Source organism: Melospiza georgiana, chromosome W (assembly GCF_028018845.1).
Source record: "Melospiza georgiana isolate bMelGeo1 chromosome W, bMelGeo1.pri, whole genome shotgun sequence".
NCBI lineage: Eukaryota > Metazoa > Chordata > Aves > Passeriformes > Passerellidae > Melospiza > Melospiza georgiana.
Window position 1 is genome coordinate 7,644,526 of NC_080464.1, and position 18,828 is coordinate 7,663,353.

The following is an 18,828-nucleotide window of genomic DNA, read 5'->3' on the forward strand; positions in this document are numbered from 1 at the left end:
ATTCCCTGTTCATTCCACATCAGCACTTGAGTGAGGTTTTGATTGGCAACAGATAACCTGTCAAGTGTTTGTTCTTTCCTCTGCATGTGCACCGCAGAGAAAATTGCAAACACTTTTCTTTTAATTAAACTAAATTAAAAAGGTGACATGTCACAGACATCTTTTCATTAAAATCCTTTTGTTAGGATTTTTCCTGCTGAAGCTGAGAAGTTTCAGCAGCAAAGTGTAAACAATGGTTATCTGCTGCTGTGGAATGCAACAGGTGGATCCGTGATTGGTCTCCTGTGGATGTTTGGATTTACTGACTACTCACGGCAGAGCTGGGTCTCACTGTGCTGAGACACAGACCTTTGTTATTCATTCTTTTCTATTCTTAGCTTAGCTAGCCTTTTGAGAATTTTTCCTTCTATTTCTTTTTAGTATAGTAATAATGTAATATATATCATAAAATAATAAATCAAGCCTTCTGAACATGAGGTCAACATTCTCGCCTCTCTCTCACCCTGAAAACCCTTGTGACCACTCTCACAAGAGGAAATGGGCCACGAGAGAAGTTAAGGAGATTCTTGGGTGGGCAGAGGTGATGGAGTGGCCTTTAGCTGGACTTTTCTTGTATAACCATGGACAGAACCCTTTTTCCTGTGACACAGAGACTGCATTTAGGGGGGGGCAATGGCTTGCAGCCAAGATAGTGCAGTGATGTTATGTGAAGGAGTGCATGAACAGAGACAACGGGTGAGGAGAGTGGTGGTGGTGCCCTCCGTCTTCAGGGAAGATGATCTCTGTTCTTGAGAACCCCCGGCCCCATGGGGTGAAATTTGGGGGGGGCAGGTGTCCCAAAAGTGAGAGACTGCTTTTTTTAGAACTGGGCAAAGCACCCTTAAAAGGAAAACCCTAGAAGCAGTTCTGGTCCATGGGCAGTGGTGAGAGCACTGGGCATGGAAGGAAGAGTCATGATGGCAGATGATCTCCGGGCGGTGCCACCTGTGACATGGAAACACACGAGGTCTCAACTGTGTTTCCAGGGGAAGCCTATGGCACAAGAGGGACTCCTCTCTCCTTGATGAACTGAGAATTCATTATCTGAAGGGTGGGGATGGACTGAGAGTTGATGATCTGAGGGGTGGATGCATTGGAAATTTGGTGGGGGGAGGAGGAATGTTTTTGGAAGGTTTTCATTCTTTCTGTGTGTTTTCTTTTTACATGTAGTTGTAGGTTAATAAAGTTTTCTCTTCTTTATTCCTAAGTTGGAGCCTGCTTTGCTCTATTCCAGGTCACATCTCACAGTAGACACCAGGGAGAATGTATTTTCATGGGGGAACTGGCATTGCGCCAGTGCATGTTTGTGTACAGGTATGTACTTGCTGAGACAATGATACATAGAGAAATATGTATAATCCTATTTGCATACATCTCCCAAGATGGAGATCATGTTTCTTTTTCCTTCATGCTTTTTTAAAATTGTAATACAGGTGTCAATCAGAAAACTAGTGTTAATTTTCTAATGGCATGAAAAGGTGTATTTGGCCAAAGAATTTTTCTATTAAGTGCTAATAATAATAAGGGTAATGCTAAGTGAATGATACTGAATACTTATAATTATCCCTGTCATTATCAGGTTTCTCCAGCCAGTAGACAAAACAAATTATCTACTCCATCTTCTGAGCCACTGCCCAGCATTATGAGGTTTGCACTGCCACTCAGGTATACAAATAATGGGTCAGATTCCTCTGATTCTGAGTACAGCTCTCAAAATGCAGGCATCAGTAAAGAGCTCCATCAGTATGAGGCTATTCGAGGCTCTCTGCCACCAGTCCATTAAGTAATAATAGAAGCCACTGAGAATCCTGTCTTTGCAAGATCCACTCTAAGTAGCTCACATTTTGACTGGAGGGATGGCAAGAATAATTTTGTTTGGTTGATTTTTTTTAATTAAAATGCTTTTTTGAGGGAAGACTATAATATTTCTTTCATGTTGCGGTCTGATTATGCTTTGTGACTGTGCCAAAATATGGAGCACTTGTAGACAGGATGTGAAGGCTTTCCTTTAAGTCAAGTTGGGGGTAAAATTATGGCACCAAAGCTGAGGTACTGTATTTGCAGGGAATGCCCTGACGAAGGCAGGAACGATGAATCTGACTCCATGTTCTCAGAAGGCTAATTTATTACTTTATAATACTATATTACATTAAAGAATACTAAACTATGCTATACTAAAGAATACATAAAGGATACTTACTCAGTGCTAAAAAGATAATAATGAAAACTCGTGACTTTTTCCAGAGTCTTGACACAGCTCGGCCCCAATTGGCCAATGAGTCAAAACAACTCACACCAGAATCCAATGAAACAATCTCCAAACACATTCCAAAGGAGCAAAACACAGGAGAAGCAAATGAGATAAGAATTGTTTTCCTTTTCTCTGAGGTTTCTCAGCTTCCCAGGAGAAAAATCCTGGGCGAAGGGATTTTTCCAGACAATGTGAATGCCACCTTTCACCCTTCTCAGTATAATTAAAATAAAAAGAACTGCCTTTGTAATTCTTCTGCTGGGCCCATGCAGAAGAGAGAACAAATCCGTCTCAAGATGTTTATCCATTGCCAATCAAAACCTCAATCAAGTGCTGACATAGAATGATCAAGGAGATTCTTTACCTGCAGAATATCTATTTCTATCGTATCTAAAACAAGGTTTACAAGATAAGAAACCCAAACAGCATATAAAAAATGTTCACTGTTTCAAGTCCAAACAGCTGAGTTTCAGGAGAAGTTCCATTGACTGGAGATGTTGATCTTTGACATCCCTGAAAGTCCCTTTTGGTCCTGAAAAAGACTTGCAGAATCCTGAAACAAAGAACTGCTAAAGAAAATCACCATCAACTCTTTGAAATCCATTGATAGTTATCAATCAATATTGAGAAAATTCCTGGAATACCCTGGCCACAGCCCTTAATTGAATCACTTGGGCCAAGGCTGACTCGTTTCTTTCAAGTACTTTGACCTGACAGTGAGAGGTCAGCCTTTTCCCTCTTTTTTTTTTTTTTTTTTTTTTTTTCAGAAAGACCAGCATCAGCAGAGGCTTTTTGGACCCTGCACCACTGGGTGGGGCCGAGTCCCTGGACCTGGTGGACAGGCCAGGGAAACCAGACCCAGCGATGGGTGAGCCGGGGCCCAGGCCCCGGTGTGAGGGCCGAGAGCTGCAGACCTGGCCCATGGGGTGGGGTCTTCGTTCCCACAGCCGGCCCCCACCATGCTGCCAGTGTCTCGGCAACAGGAGAGACCGAATGCTTCCTCCCCCTCCCCCCCTGACCACCAGTTCCTGCTGGCGGCTGGGAAGGGGAGGTTTTCCTGGGGAGGGGGCATTCGGATCTGGGGGTCTTGCCTGCCCAAAACAAGCGAGCAATGCTCGCTTTCCACTGCACCTCCCTCACCTGTGATTCAAATGACAGTGTTCCCGCTCTTTGCTCCTCAGCACCATTCCCATTCCCTCCGGGCTTGGGACCGGAGGCAGCATCTCTGAGAACCACCTCCCCCAAGCCACTGGCACATGCGGGGGGAGCCAGGCACCCTAAACCCCAGTGGGAACCCCCCGACCAAGCGAGAGTCGGCCCACAAAAAATGCTGCGTCCCAGATAAACACTGAGTTTCAAAGTGTTCAGCCAGGAGGTGCCTTCAAACAGCTGTCAAGTCGTGCCGCCTCTGCTGTGGGACAGGCCAGTGTCTTCTCTCACTGTCCCAGCCGCTGCCTCAGGGAAAGATAGCTCAGGACGGTCTGACTAACTCGGAGGGGCTGCTGGGCCTGTTGCAGGCTCCGGTGCAGACACTGATGCGGAGGACGAAGCCTCTGAAGGCGACGGGACCGCCGCCGGGGGTGGTGGGGGTGGCAGAGGCGCGCGAGGAAGCGCCGGCGCAGTCTCTGTCGCTGTGGGAGGGTGTAGCGGGCTAGTTGCAGGTGCCACGGCAGCCGCCGCTGGAGATGGGGCCGCGGTCAGAGCACGGGGCAGTTCTTCGGGCTGGTCGCCGTCCTCAGCGTCACAGCAGGCATCCTGAATGGGAACCGAGCCAGCAGGAGTGGCGGGGGCCGCACGGCGGGCTAGGATGGGGTTGCTGCAGGCGGCGCTAGCGCAGTTTCTGTCGCTGTTGGACCGTCCCCTAGCAACTCGAGGACAGGCTCTCGTTGCTCACAGCTGCTGGCGATTGCGTTGCCTGGCAACCCTGGCAAAACAGTGAGGGGCCATGCTGCCGGCCAGGGGCCCACGGCCGCCTCTCTCGGTGGGGGTGGAGCCGGCAAAGCTGGCTCACACACCCCACGCGGGAAAGGAGGAGGGGTTGGAAACAGCTCCTCTTGCGCATGCTCCAGAGAGGCAGAAAAAAGCTGCTTATGAGCTGTGGGCAAAGCGGGCTTCCCCTCCCACGTGTGGGGGGGACGGGAAGCAGCAGTTTCCATCCTTGAATGGACTCTTCTTCTGCCAGCTGATGACCCCTGCGCGAGGCGATGTTCCCTTCTAAGGGGGTTCTCTTCCTCAGAATAGAGAAAAGAGCTGCATACACTGGAAAATGTTGAGACATTCCCTCACCCCACCTGTACTTCTCTCTAAAATAGAGATCCAGTGACTGCCAGGCTCTCAGATCCAGGGAGGACTCCACATCCTTAAAAAACCCACGAGCTTTTGCCCATCTGAAAAACTCATAGAAATGTCTCTTCAACATAAGAATTCTGTTCTGCAGAGCCCAAAATCTCCACATGCAAATAATGTCCTCCTCTGATGGAGAAAATTGATCTTCCGTTTCTGAGGGGACCTCTTCCCAATCATCATCCCACATTTTGTGAAGGACAGTGTTGTCGGGAGGGGAAGGGTTAACAGCACCTTGCAACAGTGTCCGTCCCGTGGCATCCACAAAGGGTCTCTGGACACTTTCCAAGAGGATTCAGCAGATCCTCGTGTGTTCAGCCTTGGCTGCAAACTCTGTCCAATTTCAGGGTCTTGGTTCTTCAGCTCAGGCTACAGCCAGCATCTGGGGTCACCACTTATTGTATTAGCAGGGAATGTCCTGACGAAGGCAGGAACGATGAATCTGACTCCATGTTCTCAGAAGGCTAATTTATTACTTTATAATACTATATTACATTAAAGAATACTAAACTATGCTATACTAAAGAATACATAAAGGATACTTACTCAGTGCTAAAAAGATAATAATGAAAACTCGTGACTTTTTCCAGAGTCTTGACACAGCTCGGCCCCAATTGGCCAATGAGTCAAAACAACTCACACCAGAATCCAATGAAACAATCTCCAAACACATTCCAAAGGAGCAAAACACAGGAGAAGCAAATGAGATAAGAATTGTTTTCCTTTTCTCTGAGGTTTCTCAGCTTCCCAGGAGAAAAATCCTGGGCGAAGGGATTTTTTCAGAGAATGTGAATGCTACACTGAGGTCTTCAGCATATATAATTGCTGTTGTATCATATTAACACCAGCCACAAAAGAGAAATTTTTGTTTATTCAATGACTACTGTGGGTGACCTCCAGGAAAGAAAGTGGGAAGAAGTTTAAAATATCCAAACCTCTTCCATACATTCCCACATGTGTCAGCATCTCATATGCCTCTTCTCTGGACAGCTCACTTGGGGAGAAAGACTTATAGAGACCAGGAAAAAAAAAAACAGTTTCAGGGTTATGTCAAATCTTGTATCTGTTCCATCTTGCTAATGAGTTGACGTAACTGCGATTTCAAAAGAAAGTGTAAAATGTTCCATTTCTTGCTCCCCATGCTGTTGCATGTTGAATTGCAGTGTCAATCTCTTTTTGTTCATCAGAGGCCTAAAAATAGGTACAAGCACAGTCACATTTGAAGTTGGACACAGTTTACTGATTGATGTGGCCCCTGTGCTTCATGCTTTTTAAAGAAATCCAGAACAGATTCCTACAGTCTGTACAAAGTACCCCAGAAACTTACTGTGTATGTACTCTGTGTGGAGCCTTTTATGAATGTCTCCAGTTCTGCTTATTGAATGAGTTAAGATCAAGTGCTTGCTATCCATCCCTTTGAAAAGATGAAGCAGTATGTTGGAAGTGTAGCATGTTGGCATTGCTTTGTCAGAGGCATAACCATGTGTCTCCCTTTCAGGTGGTTCAGCCAGAGACAAGGTATCAGTCAAGTCCCAGAATTCCGTTAAATCCAGAGCCTGGCATTCAACATTCACAGCATCAGGGCAGACAACCAAAATGGGAAACAAGGGAAGGGCTGCGATCACCTCCTTACTGCCATTGCATTGATACTTTTGAAATTTCTGCTGAACAGCATACAGGACCTAGAAATAGGGACTGCTTGGGTCACAAGGCATTTTCTTATAACAGAAAAAGCCCAGTATTTGGTGCCATGAGGGGCTCAGAACCAGTCTACTTCCAGCCTATTACTACTGTGACTGCCTCAGCTTCAGTGACTGTTGCTGTGCACTCTATCATCAACAACTACAATTGTTGTATTGCACTAAATAGTTTATTTAGTTGTTGTTTGCACTGGGTGATGGGAAGTTTGTACTGAGTATACTATGGCATGTAGATTATTCCCCCTTTCTCATCACATGGTCTCTCCCCCCTGCACCCCTTTCTACACAGCTGGTGGTCTGTCCCATGGAAACCCCTCCCCTCACCCCTCCCCAATATTATCCCATTGGCCAGAGTCCTCTTTCCCCGCCCCCATCCCCTCAGGTATAAAACCCTACTGCAGGTGTGGTTTGGCCTCTTTTTTCTACCTGGGTGGTCACTTCTGCCAGCAGTGTCCTACTCCAAGCCAGTAAACTGGACACTCATCCCCACATGGAGAAGAGCGCTTCTCATCTCTTACTTTTGTCTATGCAAGTCCATGTGGGCCAGAGTCCAGAGCTAGCCGGATTTGGACTCATATAAAGCCCTGAGAGCCACAGATTACTGCACACAATTCCTGGGGAGGGAGGTTTCCACCCTACAAAGGATACTCTGAATCTGACCCTGGGCCATTTGAGGACCCCCATGTGCCTTTTGATGTGTGGTATGAAAGAAGAAATTCTAAAATGCAAGTTATAGAACTGCAAGACCTTGAATGTGAAGAAAGTATACCAGACAACAACTCAGAATAAGGTAGATCTGTCTCCTATAGCCAGTAGATTTGCCTATCTTGGTTAAGGATGTTGTAAATGAGGCTTCTCTACCTTAGGTATCCTGTAGGAGATTTAGATTTAAATCTGGAAAGGTAATTTATTTGAGTGGTGCAGCAGTAGAAACAGCTCAAACTAGGTGCCTCCAGAGAGGGACCTGAACAAAGAAATACCTGGGCTATTGTGACGGTGTTCACAGCGGTCCCAGGTTGAGGGAAGAGACGAGGCTCTGACTCCATGTTTCAGAAGGCTTGATTTATTATGTTATGGTATATATTACATTAAAACTATACTAAAAGAATAGAAGAAAAGGTTTCATCAGAAGGCTAGCTAAGAATAGAATAGGAAGGAATGATAACAAAGGTTTGTGGTATGGCTCTCTGTCCGAGCCATCTGGGCTGTGATTGGCCATTAATTACAAACGTCCAACATGGGCCCATCAAAGATCCACCTGTTGCATTTCACAGCCGCAGATAATCAATGTTTCCATTTTGTTCCTGAAGCCTCTCAGCTTCTCAGGAGGAAAAATCCTAAGGAAAGGATTTTTCATAAAAGATGTCTGTGACAGGCTATTATACCCTTACAGTCTAAGTTTCCCAGCCCTCACATGACAGTTTGGTCCAATAATAATATTTAGGTCTGGGGTCTTCTTGTTCTTCATTGGTTCTCTTAATTGTCTCTAGGCAGGCCATTTCTTCTCTTATCTGTGAGGTTCCAGATTCTGCTGAAGGGGTAGTGGCCTTCCTTGCTTCCTTATCTTTCATTGTGAACTGGCTCTGAGACCTCCTTTTACTAAACTAGGTAAAAGTTCAGGGTATCTAGTCTTGCAGCCTAAGGCTTCAGAAAATTTAGCTACTAAGGCTAAGCAAGTTATGCTTAACAAGTTCTTTATAAGTAATATAACAAGTTGAACAACAGTCCCCTCTGTTTTTATAGGTAGCCCTGCTTTATAAGGGGTCATCAAGAAGGATGTGTCTATACCCTTGCATGCTCCTAAGTATTAAATTTCTTCAATAAGTCTAAACATGCTGAAAAATGCAACAGAACAATAAGAGCATAACAACTACAGGAAGTAAAATCTTAACAGGAGTGGCTAATAGGCTTGATAACCAATAATTAATTGCCCAATTGCTGAACAATGTTTCCCACCAATCTTTTGGGGTGCCTGGCTGTAAATGGGAGACCAACGATTGAACAGTTAGCATTTGTTAACACCTTGCCTGTGTTATTAACATAGAAACATCAAGATTAATAGCTGCACAAGCACTCCCTTGACTGGCTAACAATAAATCTAAAGCCATTCAGTTTTGAAACACCATTTTAGTTGGTCTGATATTGCTTGTATGGATGCAATACCCAGATAAGAGTTATCTGTTGTACTATTAATAAAAAGTGTCATACAATGGAAGAAACCCAGGAAGTATGTTATTCTGAAATTGGCCTATTAGGGTCGCCACCCATTCTGGATATACAAAGCATTATTTAAAAAGGATTCAAGGAGTGTCAAGAGTATCAATATCACAAGTTCTCACATATAATCAGAATAAAGACTATACAATTAGAGATAAACAGGCTGAGCACAACAAATGTATTTCATCATCTGGATGTTATTCTCAAATTATCAGCACCTTGCATTGTCGCACCAGTTTATGTGTCTGGAGGCAGCTTCCTTACTTATACTTCCCTTACTCAAACCCTGTCAATATTATATCAAATTACCCTAAACCAATTATTAGAGCACCTTCTACGATGACATGAAATGCAATTGTAACAAAATAATCAAAGCAGACCATACTGCAGGACTGATGGGATTCTGCGACAGTGTCAGTCATTCAACTGATATTCTTAAGAAATTCATTTAACATGTGAGTGATGAATACAATTGTCTTTCCCTGTAACTTTTACAACAAAATAAGAAGTTAGTAGCACAGTATATGGACTGTCCCGTTTATGGTCTCACTTTGCTTTGCGAGAGTAGACTTTTATTGTTACTGTATCCTCAGACTGGATATCATGTACTTGCATTCCTGCTGTTATTGGTTGAAACCATTGGGTTTATGCTTTATTTTCTTGTAGATGGTTTTTCTATTTCCATGTATATTTGATAACCCGCTCATCTCCATCTAAGAGGCTGGCCCTATCAGGGACAAAGGTCCCAGGTATATTTGTCTGCCAAACACTGTTCCTGTTGAGGACAACTTTAGAGGTTGGGGAGGGGTATTTCCAATATCCTGATATCCCATAGTACTATTCCTAAACTTCAGGCATTTTTAAACCTATCTGACTACAAGTTTGGGTAATTTTATTATTTTTCCATTTCATTGGAGCCTTTGGTATGAACTGGACAATGCACCAAAGCAATTTCCCTTGGAAGTTAAATAGCTTCCAACAGCATTCAGATTTCAGTTCCACTAGAAATATTCTTTTCTGCCGAGGTTATGAACTCTCATTCTTTCCATAGCACAGATGCTGCATGACACTCTCCAAAAGTGTTTTCAGAATCAGCATAAATAGTCACTCATTGATTATGTCCCCATCAGGGACAAGTTGTTAATTCAGTGTATTCAGCTCCTTGGGCAATCACCAAGGATTGTAGAGGTTCTGTTTCAAGTACCTTTAAGTGTCTCACCCCTGCATAGTCCATGTGTCATTTCTCGTTCCTGTAATATGAAGATCCATTGGTGAACAGGTGTGAAGGTCCGCCCGAAATGAACCGGGTGACGAATGATTTTTGGGTGCAAAAATAACCAACACAAGGCACAGGGGTTTTGCAGTAACAAATCAACAAGGTGCAGTTTTATTGATTATAACCACAGCTAAGTATGCGTTTGGTTAAGGGATCTGGGGAAGAGAAGGGTAAGACAAGGAAAAAGGGAGGAAAGAAGGTCAGGGAATGGGGTATAGCTACCAAAACGTGATGTCTTCGGGGTCCCGCCACCGAAACTCGCTGGTTCACGTCTTGGGGAGTACTCAAAAGACAGTCGGACTGAACCCCAATATATATACTGTTCTTGGTTGGGGGAAGGTGGCTGAAATTAGGTTTCCGTGGAGGGGAGAAGTCCATTGTTTTCATGGCCGAATGCTCACAGGTACGTTAGGTTTTTCCCCCTCCCTGAGTTGGGAGGGAGTACAGTCCCAGTCTCTGGAAGGAGGTTGCCAGGGGGGCGCCAGGGGGGTGCCATGGGGGTGCCAATAGGGTGCCAGAGGGGTTCTGGGTTCCTTGACGAGGGGATTTGCATCTCAGTTGGTCTGTCACGGTGGTTGAAGACAGGCAAGAGGGGTCTTCTCATGGAGCAGGGGGGAGCCACCCCAGAGCTCAGTCCAGCCAGCTCAGGAGTTTGGAAGAAAGTCCAGTTCAATTGTCCAGAAAAGGGCAGCATGCCCCCTTCGAGTACAGCATGGCATGTTCTGCAAGCATCACCTGTGAACACACTAGATAAGCAGGAGATTTTCTTTCTCAACTGGCTCAGCAGTTTTAACCCTTCGGTAGTCTTTTCTCATGACAATTGTGAGGCAAAAAATGAAGGATTTTCGGATGGACTTCTACACGACCCCGTGACTCACGATTGTCTTGAGGAATCTTCATCAGCAGAGCTCTAGAGTGTCTTCGAAACTCGTTGCACGTCGGTAGCATAACCCTGGAAAAGTAGGGATGACAGGGGAGAGGGGATAAAAGGGGAAGAGAAGGAAAAAAAAGAGGGAAAAAAGGGAACCAACAAACATAAACATAATTAGTATTGATCATCATAACAACTTCACACGTGGTTATTTGTTACAACAATTTCAAAAAATTATGATTAATTTTAACAATTTCAAAAAATATTAATCAGTTAAAGCAATATAATTTGTTTAACAATTTCAAAATGATTAAAATAAATCACAAATAATCAAAACAACAAACATAATATTATCATCGTCTTTTAAAATTATTTTCTAAGAATTAAAGTAACTTTCTGTAAGTCATATTTGATATTGAAGAAGTTGTTCTAAAGCACATATGCTTGATTCATAACCGTTTTGTATCAAGTGTTTTGGGGACATCTATTGTATCGAGTACATCAGCTAAGCGGTGTGCATTGACTACAGTTGACAGTCTCTTAAGCTTTTTCATCATTCTCCAATTCAAAATGAATAGGGCTGCTGACAAGATAAAGCCAAGCGTAACTAGGATCAAAAGAACAACAATTGGATGGCACACACTGTTCAGAACACCTGTGGCAGTAGGTGACCACCCAAAAAGAGTATCCCACCACCTATGCTCAGCATCCTGCTTTACCCTCTCCATAACCCAGTGTATTTGTTTCACGTTGTGATGAACAGTCACCAGGGTCTTCTGTCCGCTCTCTTTGATTTTCTCGAGGATGTCAATCAGGTCTTGATGGAGCAATAGTTGTCTCACGAGGGTGAGGTTCATTCCGATAGGAGTGGGCATCAGCTTCTGGATCAGTGTATAGTTGGATTGCAGTAGGTGGTGAGAAGTAACTGGAGCTTCATAAGAGAAATCGCATCCTACTATCTTAGTAAAGTTACAAGCACAAAAATTTGAATGATTCTTTGTATCTACCACAACATCCTCTACAAAGACAGAATCACATGTCGTTCTAAAGCATGCACAGCCATTGCCTATGTATATAAGAACTGTCTGGGTATCCTCATGTGGACGAATCTCGAAATGACAGATGTTCTGCTCTGTGTCCAAACAGATATCCTGAGCTACAATTGCATTGCTTTCACAGATAAACCCTTGCTGTTCTCGGACAATACAAGTTTCCAGGTTAACAGTTTGCCATTTGTCATCGACCTGACGGGCCCATCCCCTATGTTCAGTAGGATAGAGAACAGCTCCATCATGGTTTAATCCTAATGCAATAACAGGGAAGACCAAATGTACAGAGGCATTGCGTATGGTTAGGACAAAAGCAGTGGCTGTGTTTGAAATGGGATCATAGGTAAAGTTCACCAGGTTCCACCAGGATTGGAATTCTCTTTCAAATTCAGTGGCACTGTCCCAGATTATTTTCCGAATTTCTGTGGGGAAGGTGCCTTCCTTGCCCTCTCTTATAATTGCAGCAGAGACAGATTGCATCCACAATTGTGCCTGGATACAGATGAGGGCTAAGGAAACATTGTTCTGTGTAGCACTAAGTGCATCAATTACCAATTTGTGATCATCCACATTCACTCTTTCCCAATTTGGCAAAATGTTTGACAGCAGCCACTGGTGTGTCCCTAAGGCTGACAGAGATGACCTCAGTGGTTGCTGCAGTCCGGCCAGATCCCTAGTTGTAGCAGCCAATTTGTTCATTAGTACTTCAGAGTCAATGCTATTCAGAATTCCCAATCCTGTACCCACAACACTGGTCACATCCCTTGGTGTCCTCTTAAAGGAGCTTCGTTTCCAAAGCCAAGTGGTCTAGCCTTCAAAAGAGGTTTGCAGGAATGGAGAACAGGCTGGTTCAATATCTGAAACATTGTTCTGCATTAGCAATTTTACCTGTTTGAGACACCATGCCGGATTGAACAATATTTGTTGTTGGCCAGTTTTCCTGATCACATAAGGTCCAATCTCGAAAATTATTGAGATGAGTATGACCGGTGGTATGGGTGAAGTGGTAACAGTGGTGACAGTGGGATCAGTGGTTTCAACATTAATTACAAATTTAAAAGAAAGACCTTGAGTATCCTTGGCCCAGAGACAAATTACTTCTGTAGTGCCGGTTTATGTGAAACTGTACCAGCAATCCCGTATGCTTGGGTGCGTGCAGATTTGCTGCTGTTCGTTTTCCCGATCTGTGGAAACACTGATTGACCTCGCTTTGCTGTAATTAGACCCATTAACCATTCGGCACCCAACACTAATTTTTTCACCCACTACTCCATGAACCTGCCAGGTTTTGCGTCTTTCCCATTCTTGTCTGGTGTACAACATATCCTCATGTGTAACTACTGTTAGCAAGTTCAGACCCGTGACATCTCCCATAGATCCGGTGGATTGCAGGAAGGCATGAGACCAGGGCCACTCGAAGGAGTTCCCTGCTGCTCCTGCCATTCGGGATGTGAAGTTAGAAAAAAGGCTCGCACTTAGGGTCTGAGAGAGTGTAGTTACAGCACTCGGTGTGGGTTTTGGTACAGTGTTTATCTTAAATGTGTAAACCAAGCCTCTTAGTCCTAATGGACTAGCTGTGTCATTCTCCCAGCGACATGTCACGTAAGTGGGTTTGGCCAAAGTAAAACTGTACCAGCAATCAAGTGATTCATCATTACAATCTTTTGTAATTGCAACATTGGTGGTTTTGGCACTAGAAACATAACTACCAACATGTTCCTGGCAACAACACAGAGTAAGGGGACTTTCTATTTTGGAACACCTCCATTTCTTTGTGGGACAGAGTTTTGCTGAGGGGATGTTCAGATAATTCTTTCCGCCTGCTTTCATTAAATTTCCAGCAATTATGATGGAGGTGGCCTGTTCATGGAGGGTTCCTTCCACTTTTCTGCATGTTACCACAATTGACTCACCAACCGTTCCCGTAAGGGTTCTCATCAACTCATTCTGGTCCCACCTCCACTCATTCGGGCGGTACACCTTGGAGTCATGCTGCACTAGGGTTGCCAGGCTCGGGTAACGGCCCTTAGGATAGGTTCCAAGGGCACTGGTGTGCTGAACAATGGCTTCAGGCCACAGCTGCTCACCAGGGGGTTGTCCATGAAATTGCGGTAAAATGCAGAAAAGTATTAACAAGGTTATCATGTTTTCAGACGACTCTCATGTCCCTCGGGGTTTACCTGTAAAAGCAAGAACAACAAAAAATCCTGCCACTGAGGCAGAAAGGAGTTTAAAATGAAGGGATTATCCAGCGTGTGTGTATGCGGTGCTCTTTTCCAAGAGCGTCAGAGGCTACCCATGCATATTTATTCAGAGGGGTTTTCAGCACAAGTGGTACTTCGCCCACCGAGGGGAGGTCCACTAAGACAGGTTGTCCAGGGTAATGTGATGGATTTTTTGCATCGTCAGGACCTTCCAGCAAAGGGATGATGCTTGGAGGTGTGGGGTAAAAAGCGGTGACTTTGGGGCAGCCATTCACTCCCCACCTGCTATTTACCCCTTTAACAGCCTCCCACAGTCGACAGTCCCAGCTTGCTTTGTGGGGCTTAAGGAACCGCTTTAAAAGGCCATTTGTCCTTTCTACGATCCCGTTAGCCTGAGGGTAGTAAGGAGTGTGAAAGGTCCACTTTATGCCTTCGGCTTTGGCCCAATCCTGAACCACCTTGGCAGTAAAGTGAGACCCGTTGTCAGACTGAATTTCTTGCGGCTTTGGAAAAGTTCCAAACCACCCCTGCAAAGCTTTAACTGTATTTTCACCTGTGGCCCTTTTAAAAGCATCAGCTTGTACTAACCCAGATACAATTTCCACTCCTACTAACACAAAATGTTTACCTCCTGATTTCTTAAAAGGACCAATATAATCTATCTGCCACACATCCCACAAGCCTTTACCTTTCCTCAAATGCAGAGGGTCATCCTCTAAAGGATGCCTTTCCAGTCGCTTGCGGCACTGTTCGCAGGCCGATATGCATGTTTTACACATTTCTCTGGTGACTGGCCAGCCGCGGGCGTGTGCTTCCTGGTACAGATCTTTGGCACCTGTGTGCTGCCTTTTTACATGTAACCATTCTAACAGTTGATTCCAATCCTCTGAAATAGTTTCTTTTTTCAGGGGGCTAAGTCTTGCTAGTTCATCAACTTTGTTGTTCCATTCACCTGCTTGATTCCCATCTGTTTGATGAGAAGCTACCCAACCAACCAGAAAGTTTCCTTTACTGGTGATTTCTAGGATTTCTTCCCACTTATCTTTCTGCCACACTGGGATTCTGTTAACTTCCCAGCCATTCTGTTGCCAGAAAGGGAGCCACTCAGTGCAGCCTTTGTATACCGCATATGAATCAGTATAGATGTAAACAGGAGAAGTGTTTTGTGCCTCACGCTGGAAAACACTCCAGAGGGCTATGAGTTCTCCTACCTGAGCGCTGCCCTCCCCTTCTGTGATAATCTTTTCACCAGATGAAATATGTAAGGCAGCCGCCTTATATTTCCAAATTTTTCCTTCCCGCTTTGAGGAAGCATCTGTAAACCAACAGTTTGCTGCTATTTCAGGTGAGAATGGTGGTGCTATTTTTATTACAGAAGCAGGTTTGTCTTGGCTACTATCCAGGCTCGCAGTGTCTTGTATTGCCAAGAATTTTGCAGCACCTTCTGTGACAGAAAAGCTATTGCAGTAATACTCTATTTGAGCATACCATTTCCTGACTGATGATTTTTGAGCTATGCCGTCAGGTGGAGGGGTCCCATTTGTGACAGCTTTAATTACCTTGAAGGGACCTCTCAAGACGATAGCTTGCTGCCGTGTGATTTTTTCTACTTCAATGAGAGCTAAGCTAACAACAAACAATCCTTTTTCCCAGGTAGTGTATCTTTTTTCAGCATCTTTAAAACCACGGGAAAAGAAGCTGACAGGCCTTGTTGGACCCTCGGGACCTCGCTGCCAGATGTGTATTGATAGCCCTGAGGAGGCAAATCCCCATTCCACTTGGAAAGGGTCTTTAGGATGGATGGGCCCCAATGCCTGATGTGCAGTGGCTTCAAAAATCAATAACTGCAGTGCTTCCTCCTGAGAAGGAGTCCAATCCCATTTGATTCCTTTCCTCAGTAAATTGTAAAGGGGCCTAGCAATGATTGAGAAATCTGGGATGTGTTTCCTCCAGAATACTAACAGTCCTAAGGCTTGCTGGAGGTTTTTTTTGTTTTCAGGCATTTTCATCTGCTCTAGAGAAGTTAGAGTGTCAGGTGGGATGCATGTGCTGCCAGATCGCCACCAAATTCCCAGGAATTTCACTTCCTGAGAAGGCTTTTGGATTTTCTCTGAGGGGATCTTTAAATCAAGGCTCTCCAGATGAGAGATTATATTCTGCTGGAGATCCCCCACCTCTTTAATTTCCTCTCCTCCTACCAAAATGTCATCAATGTATTGGTACACAGCTACAGTGTCAGGTTTAGGTATCTTTTCTAATTCTTTTGCTAAAGCATGATGTGCTAGTGTTGGAGAGTGTTTGTATCCCTGAGGGAGTCTGGTGAATGTGTACTGTTGTCCCTTCCATGTGAATGCAAAGCGATCCATGTCCTCTGGCTGTATAGGTATCATGAAGAACATGTCTTTGACATCTATGGTTGCCATGATTGTGTGAGCCTTTTCTTGTATTGATGTTATCAGTTCGGCTAAATTTGGCACTGCTGCAGTCAGAGGGTCAGTGTTGGCATTCAGCCTACGGTAATCAACCGTAAGCCTCCACTTCCCGTTAGGCTTTCGGACTGGCCACACGGGTGAATTGTATGGGGAGTGTGTGTTAATAATTATTCCTTGATCACGCAATTCCTGAATAACTGGTTTGATGCCTTCTCTAGCTCCAGAAGGCAAGGGATACTGTTTCACATTGATTGTTTTACTGTAAGGCAGTGTGGGTGCGGTCTGAAGCAGTCTAATATTAAGTTGTGGAGTGCCAAAAGACCACAGGAAACCCTCAGTGTCTTCCCACTGCCTTCCTGAGAGGACATCCATCCCTAGCAGATTATTTGGTATGTCCCCAATTACCATTTTGACAATCAATTGATTTTCTTCTCCAGGGGGTGTTACTTTGACTAAAGCAACATTCATGGGTTCTATGGTTCCTAAAGCATTAAGAACGCAGCATTGCCTTTTTGTTGGAACAACTCCACACTTTTGGGCATCTCTATGTGTCAGTGCAGAGATCTGGGCTCCCGTATCAACAATGTAGGTTACCAGAACTTTTTTAGGACCCGTGATTGCTGTAATTAACATGTCTCCTGATTTGTTTTTTGTGAGCCTTCGTAAGTAAACCCAATCTCAACCCCTTCGCTCACCTGTAAGCGGTGGAGATATTAGTTTCCTGAAAGCTCTGCTGGTGAAGATTCGGTGTTTGTGTTTTGGGGCACGGGCGGGTGGGCAGTTATGTTGCTTAGATTCTGTGAAAGAAGTTGCGAAAGAGTTACTTCCGGCTTACTGCTGGCACTTTTCAGGAGACACGCAGCCAGGGTTTCACTGTCCAAGTTCTGTGAAAGAAGCTGAGAAAGAGTTAATTTTGGCTCACTGGGTGTGTTCTGTGGGAGAGGCTGAGATACAGCCTCACTGCCCAGGTTCCGAGAAAGGGTTAACTTTGGCTCATTGCCTGTGTTCTGTGTGAAAGACTGTGATGTATTGTGTGTACTGAACTGTGTATTGGTAGGAGTGTTTGTTAATTTCTGGTGAGGGAGGGGGATCGGGGCACTAGGCTGGGTATTTGATCTCCTAAAATTCCAGTTAGTTATGATTTTCTGCAATTTTTCAAGTGGTAAACCATCCATTATGTCCCGGGGAACCCCTTTCTTTATTCCCAGCATCCACCAGTGTTGTCTGTTGGAAATCTGTTTTCTTGGTTCTATGTTTTCAGTGTTAGGGGTTCCCATAAACCGGACACCTTTTGTTTTTTCAGATTTTTCTTCCAGGGTTTTTACACGCCCATACTGTCTACAATAGTTTATTAAATCAACTGCTACCTCACCCCATGTCCAAGTCTTGTGGTTGCTGCTAGATGTGACAGATGGTGTTGTGGAGGTTTGTGTTGGTGTGTAGGGTGTAGGTGCAGTGTCAGTGGACTCAGACTGATCAGTGGAGTTGTTAAGAAGTCTTTCTAATCTATCTATTGGGCTTAGAGCCATAACTGTTTTCTGAATAGTGATTGCGGTTGATTTCAATGTTTCTGGAAGCCCACGAATTAAAGGGGTCATAATTTCAGGCTTCACAGGCAATTGCATTGGTGATTCAAAACCAGGAATTAATTTTTTTCTCATGAATCATTTGCAAACATGCAGCTTTTTGTACACTTTCTAGGATTTGGTCAGGGGTACTGGCAATTGCTAAGGGATCACCCCTTTCCAGGGGATTTATTCCCCCGGCCCAATAGGCTGCACATTGTGTTAGAGACCAGGAGTCACGCTTATCTCCTGTTGTTAGGAAAACACCATGTCCCCAGTAACCACTGGCTTCTTGTTCAGTTAACTTAATCTGGTCTCCACCACTGAGGGACACACGGAACACATATTCTGTTTCTGATTCGTGGGGGAGGCGACCGAATTCCTTTTTCAATTTAGCTAATTCGGTAGCGCTGAATGGTGTTTGTTTGGTTGTTATGTGGGGATCCATGTCTTCATCATTAATGTAATTATATTCAGTTTTAATAAAAGGTCTCAAATGAGGACAACAATTTTCCCCACAATTTTTAGCTATTTCAGATTCTTTTTGTTTTGCTGCCTCGAGTTCTTTGTAAGGATAAATCTTTTTAATGCCAGGTGTTACTTTTTCTTCCTCCTCTGTAGAGGAGTTGATTTTGTGTATGGCTTTGGTGTGTTCTTCCCTAAGAGCAGCTCGCAGTGTGTAAATTTCATTTCTGTCCTCATTTAACTGTTTTTGCAAAATTTCAACCAAATTTTGAAGGGAATCTATAATCAGTTCTCCGTTTACAGCGGTTTTCTATGGCTGCAGTAAGACATGCTCCAAGAACTGAGCAAAGAATGTTTTTATTTTTACCCATTTTGAATTTTGATTCATGTTGCAGAGAACATATTCTATCAATGAC

The 18,828-nt window shown here is 44.2% G+C and overlaps 1 pseudogene; it reads right to left on the bottom strand.

The window, feature by feature from the left end:
* Window positions 1–10,736: 10,736 nt before the first annotated feature.
* LOC131095414 (protein patched homolog 1-like) overlaps window positions 10,737–18,828 on the bottom strand; it is a 198,112-nt pseudogene continuing 190,020 nt past the window's right edge.